This window comes from Rhinopithecus roxellana, chromosome 16, assembly GCF_007565055.1.
Source record: "Rhinopithecus roxellana isolate Shanxi Qingling chromosome 16, ASM756505v1, whole genome shotgun sequence".
Classification (NCBI taxonomy): Eukaryota; Metazoa; Chordata; class Mammalia; order Primates; family Cercopithecidae; genus Rhinopithecus; species Rhinopithecus roxellana.
Genome location: NC_044564.1, coordinates 26622924 through 26636521, shown reverse-complemented (window position 1 = coordinate 26636521; position 13598 = coordinate 26622924). Strand labels below are relative to the sequence as shown.

The 13598-nt window shown below is 38.7% G+C and overlaps 1 pseudogene across 1 annotated transcript; it reads right to left on the bottom strand.

The window, feature by feature from the left end:
- Positions 1 to 10938: 10938 nt before the first annotated feature.
- On the bottom strand, positions 10939 to 11801 carry LOC104680796 (annotated as a pseudogene). Its single transcript, XR_750505.2, has one exon. The product of XR_750505.2 is annotated as a voltage-dependent anion-selective channel protein 1 pseudogene (transcript).
- Between the last annotated feature and the right edge of the window lie 1797 nt (positions 11802 to 13598).

Below are 13598 nucleotides of genomic sequence, written 5' to 3'. Positions count from 1 at the left end.
GGGATTCAGACTACTCCATGCCCATTGGTCCTGCTCAGCAGAATGCAAATTAGAATGCTTCCTAATCTAAGGCATTGCTCTTAATTTTACATCTAGATGTGTGTGCCTTTGCAGCTCCAGATGCATTTGCAAAATTAAAAGCATAATTTATCTCCGAGAAGCAATATTCTATCAGCCTAGTGACTTAGTCTTGATGAAATACTGGCTCTAAACAATGTTTTTTCACTGTTGGATCTGGTCTCGGGAACAGCAATGGGGCAAAAATATTCAGTATCCAGGATTGGTTATGGAGAGGTGAATCAGCTCTACTCCCTTCCTCAACCAAATATAAGTAATTGAATCAGACTCATCCTTTCCCCCATCCTTCACCACATGTCATCAATAAAGCGATTCAAACTATATGTACCACTAAGAAAAGCACTGAAAGCCCTGTCCCTGGAAGACTCCAGAGGAAGATGTTATTCCTTGGACCAAGGAGTCAGGCAGTGCCCTTTTAACCTGTTAGCACCAAAATGAAAAATGTAAATTCATGAACCAATTTTAGTTGAAATAACACCTAAAGATAGCTATAGAGAGGGACTGTAAGGTACAGCACTGAGGTGATAGAAGGGAATATTACGCCTCAGGAAGGGCTATGTTCATATCTGAATTAGAGGGCACAAATGCAACAGCAGAGCTGGTCGTAGCAGATGTAGCTCAGTTAGCTTACCACAGACAATTCTGAGTAGATAATATTTTGCTTAGGCTAGGCCTCTTTCAATCTTCTCAACATCACCCCTGAAGCTCTGCAATGCATGATTATGCACCCATTAACGTATTTCAGTCATAGAGATAGCATAGGGTTTATTCATGTTTGTGTATGTGTTCGTTGATTTATTTTCATTTTATTTTACAGTTATAAGGATTCTTAGCAATCACCGAGGAAAGACAGAGGCTGGTATTTCCCCAAGGTTATAAAACAAGTTGAGAAACAGCCAAGCTTGGAAGACAGATTAACAGGATTCATGTCTACTAGTACTTTCCTGTGTACTTCCTGTTAAATCAGAAACCAATCTCATGGTGAGTGTGGCTATGAATTAAAGAAGACAATAGGCAGATGTTTATGCATAAGGGAATTGTAGATGAGGGTTGGCCTGTTATTTTTTTTACTATTTTCTTTTAATTTTATTTATTTTTTTTATTTTTATAGATTGAGGATGTCCATGTGCAGTTTTGTTACATGAGTGTACGACATAATGGTGAAATCTGGGGCTTTTGGTGTAAGCATCACCTGAGTAGTGAACATTGTGCGCGTTGTATTAACTCTGAAGTTTTTTATAGGACTAAGATTTTTATAATATTGGTTGAGAATCAATTCAGGTAAAAGTGATCACAGCTGTTGTTTTAGTGTGGTAGGACAATATTTATTAAATATAAAAATAAGTCTTTATTGGTGTTGGTATATTACTTTTAAAATAGAATTTTACAAAAGTCAATGCTGATGGAATATTATCTGAATTGAGGAACCAACTGGAGAACAAATATATTGAGATTGTTTTATAAATTTGGAATTATATTTTTCCTTATTTTCCACTTTGGTTGGCCTTGATTTGCATTAATATGTGGCTGTTTCTTTTCTTAGTGGCACGTTAATTTTTCATTTTTCAAAGGTTGCACAAGCTAGACAACAAGAGGTCAAAGGTTTTCATTGCCAACTTCTAGTACAGGCAGCAGATTTCCAATAGCAAAGAGTACCTACTTTGAATTACTTGGGAGGGGGTATCTGTAAATATTTCAGCTTTGGAAAGGGTATTGTTCATGAACTTGTTAGGTGAACTTACCAAAGTCCAATTATAGCCTATGGCAAATGGGTATTTACATCTAAGGACATATCGTTTGAATATCTACCTCCTTTTATGATTTTTTGGATAGCCCATGCTTGGTTTCTGCCCAAAACACGTTACATGGGCTGTTTTTGTTTTGTTTTGTTTTGTTTTTTAATCAACACTAGCAACTGGGTTCCCTTCATATTTTTTAAATCAATTTAGTTCAGTATTACAAAGGTGGAAGTTAGTGCCCACATGTGTTTCAGGATTCCTGCAACCACTAGACTAATCTAAGTATAATGACCCAGACTAGAAATTTGAATAAGAGAGAGGGAGCTGGCACATTCTGGAAGTTAGCAGAGCCAGAAGTTGTATTCAAGAAGGTCATTCAAGTGAGAACAAAAAGGCAGGCTGAAGAGATACAAAGTCAGTGAGAAGAAGCAGCAGGGATATGTGATCAAGCAAGAAGACTTGTGGGAGCTCAGGCAGAGGATGGAATTAAAACTCAGGTGACACATTAAGGTCAGCATTGGCTACGAAAAACAATGTTCACATGTCTTTAGCCAAAGGGGAGGAAAAGTATGATCTGATGGTGTGTGTGTGTGTGTGTGTGCGTGTGTGTGTGTGAGAGAGAGAGAGAGAGAGAGAGAGATTATGACTTGAAATTTAGGTATTATTTGCTCTATGACATTCAGCTGGACAGGGCATGTGGGCTGAAGGCCTGACCTAGGACCCATAAGGATGCATTCTTTCACAATGGATGTTGAATGTGAAATTTCTCTTTTATCTTTCTGAAGTTCAGTGAGCTATAATGGAGACTGAATTAATTGAGATAGTAGCAACTGTCATAGACCATGGTTCAAACACACAGTAGACTTTTTTGTTTGTTTGTTTGTTTCTCTTTCTTATAACCCAGTGTGTTGTTTCTAATCATCAGACACCTCTCTTCCACACATTACTCAATGAAATCTATTTCTCATGTAATCCAGTATCCCAAGATCCCCGTATCTCTTGGCTCTGCTATACTCTAAGACCCTGTAATCATCTGCAACTACCAAGCAGAAGGCAGGAAAAAGCATGGAGGAGGCTATCCTACTTCAGAAAAGCTTTTGCCTAAAAATAGCTCACATTATTATTATTATTTTTGCTTACATTCTATTGACAATAACATCACATTATTACATCCAGAGGTAAAGCGATTAGGGAAGTATAATTGACTGAACCATTGTTTCTCAGGGGTAGTTCTTTACGTTTGTATGCTGAATAATAGCTATCAAAATATGGCAGGTCCTAGTCGCTGAGTCCTGTAAATTTCACCTTCTGAGAAAAAGAGTCTTTGTAGATTTTATTAAATGAGAGAGATTTACCTGTCATGTAAGAGATTTTACCTGTCATGGAGAGATTACCCTGGATTGTCCACGCAGGCCTTAAAGAAAGAGGTGGAGACAAAATGGACAAATGAGATTACGTGAAACTGAAAAGCTTCTGTACAGTCAATGAAAGGGGGAATCAACAGGGTGAAAAGACAACCCACAGAATGGAAGAAATATAAAAGACAGCCTACAGAATGGAAGAAATATTTACAAATCATGCATCTGATAAGGGAAAATATCCAAAATATATGAGAAACAAAAACAACTCAACAGTAAGAAAATGAACAACTCAATTACACAGTGGACTATTATTCAGTCATCAAAAAAGCATGAAGTCTTTTCATTTGCAGCAACAAGAATGGAACTAGAGACTGTTACATTAAGTGAAAGAGGTCAATCAAGGACTTACAAATATTGTATGTTCTCACTCGTATATGGGAGTTAAAAAACTGTATCTCCTGGAGGTAGAGTAGATTGGTGATTAACCAAAGGCTGGAAAGGGGAGCGTGGAGAGGGAATGAAGGGAGAAACAAATAATATAAATGCATTTTATCACCACTAAATTGTTGTATTAGTCTGCTCTCACACTGCTATTAAAGACATACCTGAGACAGGGTAATTTATAAAGAAAAGAGGTTTAATTTACTCACAATTCCACATGGCTAAGGAGGCCTCACAATTATGGTGGAAAACAAATGAGGAGCAAAGTCACTTCTCACATGTTGGGAGGCAAAGAGAGAGTGTGTGCAGGGGAACTCCTCTTTATAAACCCATCAGATCTCATAAGACTTACTCACTACCACAAGAACAGCATGGGAAAGACCCACCACATCATTCAATTGCCTCCCATTGGGTCCTTCCCGTGACACATGAGAATTATGGGAGCTACAATTCAAGATGAGATTTGGGTGGGGACACAGCCAAACCATATCAACTGTGCTCTTTAAAATGGTAAAGCTAGTAAATTATATGTATATTTTAACTCAATAAAAATTAAATTTAATAAAATAAAAAAGATTAAAGGATCAGAATATACATATCTCAACAGAAGACAAACAAATGGCCAACAGATACATGAAAAATGCTTAAAATCATGAATCATCGGAGAAACAAAATGAAACCACTAGGAGATATCACCTCACAGCTGTTAGAATGGCTATTGTCAAAAGGACAAAAGATTACACGTTTCCACAATGAGGAGAAAAGTGAATCCTGCATGTTGCTCTCTGTATGAGGCACACGTAATCTTTTCTGGGGAACTGGTTAGCTATGCATGAGTCAATGGTTTTCAGGAATACCCCTACCTTTTTGTATTTCAGACTCCATGGGTCAAGGGTTAATGTCCTCCTACTGCAACATAAAGTGTTTTTCATCTGGTCACATTGTAGGCATTGGCTGAAAAATGAATCTCCTATCCATGAGGGACTAAGGCATTGAAAAGGCTGCATTTTGTGTGCTCTCTACCCTCTTGCTGTAAGTAAGCACTCTACCACTTGAGCCTGATGTGCATGCTGTCTGTTCTCAGTGACCTAAAATCACATAGTGGTCTCTTCCTTGAGTGGTACTTACCTGTGTTTTCATCTTGGCCACTTTCGTGCTATCGTCTATCCTGCCACATAACTTGACCACCTGGTGAAACACCAAAAGCTGGAAGAAGCAAGGAATACATTCTCCCTTAGAGCCTCCAGAGATAGCATGACCCTGACAGCATCTTGCTTTTGTTTCAGTGGAACTGATTTATAACTTCTGGCCTCCAGAAATGTGAGAAAATAAATTTATCTTGTTTTAAGCTACCAATTTTGTGTTAATTTGTTATGGCAGCCCCAGGAACTAATACATACATACTCTATTCAAGAAGAGAACATATTTGGTTGGACAGCTGGTTATTTATGCTATAAAGCTATTAATCACTACCTCATAGGATTATTGCATGCTTAATGGAATAATTCATGTAAATAAAATAGGACAATTAGAATTCAAGTTTCAGGTAATTGGTTAAATATAAAAAAAAATTGTAAGTTATTTAAATATAAGAGTGGCTGATAATACACTTACTTGTACTCTGATATTATTTTTGGATATAAAGGGAAAGGGTGGAGTTACAGTACCCTGTGACTGGCCAAATACCAATGAGAGCCTTTAGCATATGTGCATGCCATCAGCAATGAGTGGTAAGGAGAGTGAGTGGTGAAGGCTTTGAAAACTGGAATGTGTGCAAGTTAATACATGTATTTGTCAGTTCTTATGCTACTAATAAAGACATACCTAAGACTGGGTAATTGATAAAGGAAAAGAGGTTTAATGGATTCACAAATCCACATGTCTGGGGAGGCCTCACCATCATGGTGGAATGTGAAGGAGGAGCAAAGTCATTTCTTACATGGCAGCAAGCAAGAGTAGTTTGTGCAGGGTTACTGCCCTATAACAAAACATCAGATCTCATGAGACTTATTCACTGTCATGAGAACAACATGGGCAAAACCCACCCCCATGGTTCAATTACCTCCCACTAGGTCCTTCCCATGACATGTGGCAATTATGGGAGCTACAATTCTAGATGAGATTTGGGTGGGGACACAGCCAAACCATATCAGTACAAATCAAATAAACCACTAATGAAAATGGTTAATAAGCTATAAAGTGTTACTTTTTTTTCCTTCCAGCTCCTTTTTTAATCTACCCTTTCTTCTTCTTTTTAACAGATATATTACTTGTGACTCTATGAAGACACAGGCAGCTTGGGAAGATGGGAGAAATGTACAGGCATTGCTACCAGGAAGAGTGAGAGGTTAAAATTTCTGTCAGTAACCTCTGTCACTTTATTTGTGTAGTTCTTAGAATAGCAAACTAGAAATAAATTGAAAATGACATTCTTAACTGAATATCTGTATTAAGGGTATGTTCCACTTATTTCTTATCTTTTCACACATGGACACGCAAGAGTTAGTTATATTTACTCAAGTCATTAAATCATTATGCCATCAGAAATCCTCTCAGAATGTTTACTAAATAATGTATTTTTAAAATCTGCTTAATTTTCTCTTGCACTAACAGATGTATGTGGTCAGTACACATCTGATCACATTTCTGGATAATAATAATATAATAGCATTGGAATCTATAACATTTAGCAGGGGAATTCAGCTCTTTGTAGCATAATACTTTTTGTATCTTCTTTCCTCTTTCATCCTCATCCTCAAAGTCTTAAATTCTATGTACATACATACAAATATCTACCTAACTACCTAAACACAAATACTAATACAAAATATACATGCTGTGTACGTCACTAAACTATGTTTAGGTGGAGAAAAAGGAAATGCAATAGTTGGCCTATTTCTAAGGTTGTAAAGCTGCCTACCTCACCCATCTTTAAGAACTGGAAATTTAAACTTCAAAGCAACCATAGTAATCATATTATACATAAACAATCTTAGCAGTTAATCAGATACTAAAATAAGTGTTTTAGCTGCATTATCTCATTTTTTAAACTTTCTTAACATGTTGGTGGGACAGCTATTACTGCCATCATTTTTGACACAAGGAAACAAATTTTCAGAGTTTAAGTGATTTGTTCAGAATCAGATAGCTGGGAATGCAGAGTCAATGTTTTAATCATGAACTTCCTGATCTCAGAATCTATGTTTTCACAGGCCCAGAGGCCTAGGAGGAGAAAATGGTTTCCTGGGCCAGGCCCAGGCCCCCACTGTTCTATGTAGCCTTAGGACATGGTGCCCTGCACCCCAGCTGCTTCAGCTCCAGCCAAAGCTAAAATAAGCCAATGTAGAGCTCAGACCACAGCCCCAAACCCTGGCAGCTTACACATGTTTTTTAGCCTGCAGGTACAGAGAAGTCAAGAATTAAAGTTTGGAAACCTTTGCCTAGATTTCAGAGTATGTATGAAAATGCCTGGATGTCCAGGCAGAAGCTTGCTGCAGGGGCAGGGCCCTCATGGAGAAGCTCTGCTAGAGCAGTGTGGAAAGGAAATGTGGGGTTGAAGCCCCCACACAGAGTCCCCTCTGGGGCACTGCCTAGTGGAGCTGTGAAAAGAAGGCCACCATCCTCCAGACCCCCAAAAAGACCACTGACACCTTGTACCATGTGCCTGGAAAAGCTGCAGACACTCAACACCAGCCCATGAAAGCAGCCAGTAGGGGGGTTGTACCCTGCAAAACCATAAGGTTGTATCCTTGGTGGAGCTGCCCAAGGCCATGGGAGCCCACCTCTTGCATCAGTGTGACCTTGTTATGAGACATGGAGTCAAAGGAGATCATTTGGGAACTTTAAGGTTTAATGACTGCCTTGTTGGATTTTGGACTTGTGTGGGGCCTGTAGCCCCTCTGTTTTGGCCAATTTCTCCCATTTGGAATGGTTATATTTATGCAATGTCTGTATCCCCATTATATCTAGGAAGTAACTAACTTGCTTTTGATTTATCAAGCTCATAGGCCTTGTGTCAGATAAGACTTTGCCCTTGGACTTTTGGGTTAATGCTGGAATGACTTAACAATTTGGGGGACTTCTGGGAAGGCATGATTGTGTTTTGAAATGTGAGGATATGAGATTTTGGGGGGTCGGGGTGGAATGGTATGGTTTGGCTGTGTCTCCACACAAATTTCATCTTGAATTGTAGTTCCCATAATTCCAATGTGTTGTGGGAAGGGCCCAGTGGAAGGTAATCGAATCATGGGGATGGTTACCCCCATGCTGCTTTATTTATGATAGTGATTGAGTTCTCGTGAGACCTGTTGGTTTTATAAGGGGCTTTTCCCCCTTTTGCTGGGCACTTTTTTCTGCCATCATGCGAAGGGCATCTTTGCTTCCCCTTCTGCCATGATTGTAAGTTTCCTGAGGCCTCCCTAGCCATGTGGAACTGTGAGTTAATTAAACTTTTCCCTTTATAAATTACCCAGTCTCCAGCAGTCCTTTAAAGCAGCATGAGAATGGACTAATACATCATCTTAGTGAATTGCAAGTATATAATAGAGTATTATTAACTATAGTTGTCATTCTCTACATTAAATCAACAGAACTTATGTATCCTGCATAAATGAAATTTTCTACCATTTGGGCAACATCTGATATCTCGCTCCCCACATCTGCTGGCAACCACCATTGTACTCTCTGCTTCCATGAGTTTCACTATTTTAGGTCATCTAGTATTTGCCTTTCTGCGAATGACTCATTTCACTTAGCATAATGTCTTCCAGGTTCATCCGTGTTGTCACAAACGGCAGGAATTTAATTTCAGTTCCAACATAACACATGGCTTAAAAAGCAAAGAGGAGCTCAAATTTACTCATTCACGCCTAGGTAAAATTTGTCCAATAAGAAATATGAATTACATCGTTGTTGACATAAGTTATTTGTTCCAAATATGCACTGTTATGCAAAAAATTTAAAACGTAAAAACTGATCTTTACTGAGTCTTGAGAAGCCCACTACTGGAATGTCCTGAACGCCTAGAGCATTGTATATTCATTTGGCTGCAAATTGACTGCATTGTCATATTTGCTAAGCCCTGGCCTTAAGGCATTTTTTTCCCAGGCAATCAAACAGGAGTTCTGCTGTTCATAGCTCTTAATTTTATTTTTCTCAAGAAATCTCACAAAAAAGAGAGACCACAAAGGTTAACTTGGCAGAACCATCAGCAGCAGTTATGTAAATCTACTCCTAATGTCCTCCCCAAAATAGCCCTTTCTTCTGTTATGATTCATTTATTCATAGATAATAATCATCTAATCAGATTCTAATATGGAAGATTCAATAACTATTCTTCAAAACTTTCTTAGTGCTTTAAGGAGACAGACTGGGACTAAAATCCAAGCTTCACTGCTTCCTACTAGCGTAATCTTAGACAAATTCCTTAACCTTTTAGATCCTCAGTTACCTTATTTGATATTTGGTAATGAAATTGTCACTAAGTGGACTCTTATTAAATGATAATTATTACTATAATCCTTATTGGAATTTCCACTGATAGAAGACTCTGGTAAAGTTACATAATTTGTCCCTGTTTTAGTTTCCTTAATTGTTAAAATTAGAGAATTTTGGGCAAGATTAACCAAGTTAATATAGGTGAATGATACCTAGCTCTGAGTGAATATTTAATGAGTTATTATAATATATAATTGTGAAATTACACAAAGTTCACATGTATGTAAATATCACTAATGCTTTAAAGTAAGGGACACTTCATATAGCATTAGGTAAGTTAAGACAAACTTTTTCAAGAAAATTCAAATAAAATTGTCTGGAAATTTAAAAGGAGGTGAGCTTTTGTTCAATGCATTAAAATTATATGGTACTAGAAAGGCCTGCTTGAGTTTAGATGTGAACCATTTCACAACATGATGGAGTTAGTAGCCACAATTCAGAAGCAATTTGTGGGGAGAGGTTATGCAATTTATAGTCATTTTTTATATATTCTTTCATCTTGGGGGTTAGCAGGAGACAATTTTTCTTTTTTTTTTTTCTTTTTTTTTATTTTGTTTTTTTTTTTTTTTGTTTTGAGACGGAGTCTCGCTCTGCCGCCCAGGCTGGAGTGCAGTGGCCGGATCTCAGCTCACTGCAAGCTCCGCCTCACGGGTTTACACCATTCTCCTGCCTCAGCCTCCCAAGTAGCTGGGACTACAGGCGCCCGCCAACTCGCCCGGCTAGTTTTTTGTATTTTTTAGTAGATACGGGGTTTTGCCGTGTTAGCTAGGTTGGTCTCGATCTCCTGATGTCGCGATCCACCCGTCTCGGCCTCCCAAAGTGCTGGGATTACAGGCTTGAGCCACCGCGCCCGGCCGGAGACAATTTTTCATGGAGTTCAAGTCAGATATCAACTCTGAAGTATGATTTTTTTCATTTAAGTTTTGAATTATTGATGGGCAAAAAATTTCCTTAACTTTTTTTTTTTTTTGAGGTTTCAATATTTTATTCAAGTTTTTTTAAGTGATGTTAATTACAGCATTTGAAGGGGAGGATCTAATTCCACACAAAATGGAAGACTCTAAAATGTACCCATTAAACTGCTAAAAAACAAATTGAGTGGTGAGAATACAACAGAAGTCCAATTTAGATTCTGAGTGTTGTCACCATGTGATTACGATCACACAGACACTTCCAAGCTTATAGCTGGAGCTCCTGGAAGCTATTTCATACTCTGGTGCAAGGGCAAAAAAAAACACAACACAAGAAGGAATAAGTCCTGAATTATTGGCTTCATCACATCCACCTTCTCCACCCCAAAATGGCACAAAAGAAACAGTGACCACACCCTGCAGACCTTTTGGTGTAAAAGAGGTGATGATGAACTGGGGTGGGAACAGGTCATGAAGATCTGTCCAAAAAAGTCCCATTCCGGTGAGTTTGTACACACCATCAAGCAGCAAGCGTCTCATAATTAGGGTTAGGAAACCAAGCTTCGATTCTCAGGAAATCACAATTTCATTCATTTACTCAATATGAATTTATAAAGTGCCTACATACTATCAGCTTCCACTTGCAGCCATTTCTAGATAAAAAAGAAACCTGGCATCTCAAAGGAGCCACCAAGCCCCCCCCCCCCGAGTCTACCACTGAAAGGACCATTTTTGGAAATGGGTTTCTTCTGTACCTCTGGAAGGGTAACATCTTAAAGCTGAATCATCTTTAACCTGGAGAGCTAACATATTTAGCAATACTTGCATCCCAGACATACATTAAGATACACTAAATTCTGAAGGTAGCTATGCTGCAAAATAGTTTAAAATTAAACAATTGTACAGTATTCATTTATGCTTGAAATTCCAGTCCTAGACCAAGCTTGTGGCCACCAGCATTGACGTTCTTGCCATCCAGAAGAGCTGACAGTGTCAGTTTGATACCTGGCTTTAGAGTCTGAGTGTATCCTAAACCTATCAGGCTGGAGTTGTTCACTTTAGCCGAGAAGCAGGCGTCAGGGTCAATCTGATACTTGGCTGCTATTCCGAAGCGCGTGTTACTGTTTCCTGCTGTCCAGGCGAGATTGACAGCGGTCTCCAACTTCTTGTTCACTTTCTGGTAAATGGAACCGCCAAACTCTGTCCCGTCATTCACATTAGTGTGAAGCTGGAATTCATCAGTCTTGTAGCCAACTGCAAAGTTGCTCTGGGTCACTCGGGATTTTGCAGTCTCAAAATTCATCTGGTAACCCGCCAGTCCAGCCCTCGTAACCTAGCACTAGAGCACCTCGGATGGAAGGTCCAGCAATGTCGAAATCCATGTCGCAGCCCAGGTTAATGTGCTCCCGCTTGTACCCTGTCTTGATTTTAGCATTTTTTTTCCCAGTGTTAGGTGAGAAGGATGAATCTAAGGTCAGCTTCAGTCCACGTGCAAGCTGATCTTCCACAGTAATCTCGGTGCCTAGTGTATTGTCGGTGTTCCATTTTTCTGTAAACGTCAGGCCGTACTCAGTCCATCTGTACTTGGTTTCCAGACTGCCCGTTACTTTGGTGGTCTCAGTGTTGGCTGAGCCTGAGCTTGTAAATTCCAATCCATTCTCAGATTTTGTTTTCAAATCAAGCTTTATTAAGCCAAATCCATAGCCCTTGGTGAAGACATCCCTGGCAGATTTGCCAAGATCGGCATACGTGGGTGGCACAGCCATCTTCTGCTCAGAGGCAGTGGCGGCGGGCTTGGAGGTGGCTACAGCCTTCTTTAACTTTTTTAGCTTGAAAAGGGACTATTTAGTCATTTTCTCATAATTCAAACAAAGTTGTATAGAATGTTTAAATGTGTGTGCATGTGTGCATAAACCTTTTATGTTTGGGCTGGGTGTGGTGGCTTATGCCTATAATCACTTTGAGAGACTAAAGCAAGTGGATCATTTGAGGCCAGGAGTTCAAGATCAGCCTGGCCAAGATGACGAAACCCCATCTCTAGTAAAAATACAAAAATTGACAGAGTATGGTGATGCACCCCTGTAATCACAACTACTCGAAAGGCTGAGGCATGAGGATCACTTGAACTCAGGAGGCAGAGGTTGCAGTGAGCCAAGATCGTGCCACTGCACTCCAGCCTGATGACAGAGTGAGACTCTGTCTCAAAACCAAACAAACAAACATTGTTTGTATCATTGTTCATAAATACATTAATATTGTTGCATTTGTAGATACAGATATGTTTATACTTTTCCTTGAAATGTTTATGTTCTTTTTCCAAGAGCTTCAAGTTAATTTTAATGTATTTATTATATATTTCTACCTATACCTTACACAAGTAAAAAAGTTAATTTATACTTGCTGAACACCAAGTAATGAATACATTCAGACACATGTTGCTTAAGATACTGAGAAAAAGAGATAAAATAATTTAGCAAGAAATATTTTCAAATCAAACCTCTACTTAGTGCCTAGCACTTAGTAGATGTTATAGTAAGTAGAGGAGATGGTTACATGAAGTGTTAGGTTTGAGTCCTAACACTTTTTCTGGGTTGGCAGGGAGACAGCTGGGTTGAGTTTTCATGATTCGCAGGATAAACTTGAGGCAGAAGCGTTGACTCAGTGGAAGTTTTGTAAAAATACTATAAACATTACAGAGAATAAAGTAAAAGAACATTTGAGAATGACAAAAAAAAAAAAAAAAACCCAGATATAAAATGATGCATATGAGATAGTATTTAGAAAACATGAGTTACAAGGCAAGCTCAATAACTAACAATATCTGTAACCTTGTACAAGCTGTTTTACCCTAGTTAAGATGTCAGTGTCTTTATCTCTAAAACTAGGAGTTTAACTACAACATTTACCTCAACCATGACTTTTCCTGCCTTCTCCAACCCCAAGCGGTATAAACTGAAATAGTTTAATAGAAAAATTATTTGTTGATTTGATAGTTTACTACTACTTTCCCAAAATTTTATGCTTAAAAAACTATCAATTTATTCTCCTTTGCAATTCTGTGGGATGACTGGGCTCAGCTGAGCAGTTCTTCTACTCCATGAAACATTGGCTGGTGCTGCAGTCATCTAGTAGCTTAACTGCATTGGAACTCCAAGATGGTTATTTGCATGGCTGGTGATTGATGCTGGCTTTTAGCTGAGAGCTCAACTGGGGCTGTCAAATGGAGCAGTTATATACAGCCTATTCTTATGGTTTGACTTCTCAAATATAAGTGTTCCAACAGAGAGGAAATGACAGCTCTCATTCCCTTTAAAGTGTAGGCTTGGAACTGGCACGGTGTCACTTCTATCAGAGTATATTACTTGAGCAGTTAGCCACAGGATGAGCCAGATTCAAGAAGATGAGGAATAAACATTTCAACTTTAGGGAGAAATACAAAGAAGCTGTGGACATCTTTAAGATACCTAGATTTTGCTCTATGGCCTTACATTACTTATATTTCCTTCACATGTGAAATATACTCTCTCTTCTCCCAGACCTCCAAAAATCTCATTTTCTTACCTGATGTGGCT